The sequence below is a fragment of the Vigna radiata genome, unplaced genomic scaffold, assembly GCF_000741045.1.
Source record: "Vigna radiata var. radiata cultivar VC1973A unplaced genomic scaffold, Vradiata_ver6 scaffold_462, whole genome shotgun sequence".
Taxonomy (NCBI): Eukaryota; Viridiplantae; Streptophyta; class Magnoliopsida; order Fabales; family Fabaceae; genus Vigna; species Vigna radiata.
The window spans coordinates 91,914-93,657 of NW_014543991.1; positions in this window are offsets into that span (position 1 = coordinate 91,914).

Consider the following 1,744-nt stretch of genomic DNA (forward strand, 5'->3'; position numbering starts at 1 on the left):
TAAAAATCTTGGTGCAAGAAATATTTCATTTTGGTTGGTTTTAAAGCTAGCTAAGTTTGGTCTTGAGACTTCGCTAGGTCGTGCATGGGGCCAAGATTTGGGAAATTTTCAAAGTGTTTGTTTTTTAGGTTTGATGGTTGGAATGCACACTTTATATGACCAAAGGATACGGTAAAAATCTTGGTGCAAAATAGTTTACATTTTGGTGAGATTTCAAGCTAGCCAAGTTTGGTGCTGAGACTTGCCTAGGTCGGTGCATGGGGCAAAGATTTGGGAAATTTTCAAAGTGTTTGTTTTTGAGGTTTGATGGTTGGAATGCACTCTTTATATGACCAAATGGCTACAGTAAAGATCTTGGTGCAAGAAATATTTCATTTTGGTTGGTTTTCAAGCTAGCCAAGTTTGGTGGTGAGACTTGGCTAGGTCGGTGCATGGGGCCAAGATTGGGAAATTTTGATAGTTTTGGTTTTTAGGTTTGATGGTTGGAATGCACTCTTTATATGACCAAATGCCTACGGTAAAAATCTTGGTGCAACAAANTTTTCATTTTAGTGGCTTTTCAAGCTAGCCAAGTTTGGTGGTGAAACTTGGCTAGGTCGGTGCATGGGGCCAAGATTTCGAAAATTTTCAAAGTGTGTTTTTTTTAGGTTTGATGGTTGGAATACACTCTTTATATGACTAAATGGATACGGTAAAAATCTTGGTGCAAAAAATTTTTCATTTTGGTGAGATTTCAACCTAGCCAAGATTGGTGGTGAGACTTGGCTAGGTCGGTGCATGGGGCAAAGATTAGGGAAATTTTTAAAGTGTTTGTTTTCGAGGTTTGATTGTTGGAATGCACTCTTTATATGACAAAATGGCTACTGTAAAGATCTTGGTGCAAGAAATTTTTCATTTTGGTTGGTTTTCAAGCTAGCCAAGTTTGGTGGTGAGACTTGTCTAGGTGGGTGCGTGGGGCCAAGATTTGGGAAATTTCGAAAGTGTTGGTTTTTTGGTTTGATGGTTGGAATGCACTATTTATATGACCAAATGGGTAGTTTCAAAATCTTGGTGCAATAAAGTTTTCATTTTGGTGGGTTTTCAAGCTAGCCATGTTTGGTGGCGAGACTTGGCTAGGTCGGTGCATGGGGCCAAGATTTGGGAAATTTTCAAAGTGGTTGTTTTTAAGGTTTGATGGTTGGAATGCACTCTTTATATTACCAAATGCCTACGGTAAAAATCTTGGTGCAACAAATTTTTCAATTTAGTGGCTTTTCAAGCTAGCCAAGTTTGGTGGCGAGACTTGGCTAGGTCGGTGCATGGGGCCAAGATTTCGGAAATTTTCAAAGTGTTTGTTTTGTAGGTTTGATTGTTGGAATGCACTCTTTATATGACCAAATGGATACGGTAAAAATCTTGGTGCAACACATTTTTTATTTTGGTGGGTTTTCAAGCTAGCAAAGTTTGGTGGTGAGACTTGGCTAGGTCGATGCATGGGGCCAAGATTTGGGAAATTTTCGAAGTGTTGGTTTTTCAGATTTGACGGTTGGAATGCACTCTTTATATGATCAAATGGCTACTGTAAAAATCTTGGTGCAAGAAGTATTTCATTTTGGTTGGTTTTAAAGTTAGCCAAGTTTTGTTGTGAGACTTGGCTAGGTCGTGCATGGGGCCAAGATTTGGGAAACTTTCAAAGTGTTTGTTTTTTAGGTTTCATGGTTGGAATTCACACCTTATATGACCAAATGGCTACGGTAATAATCTT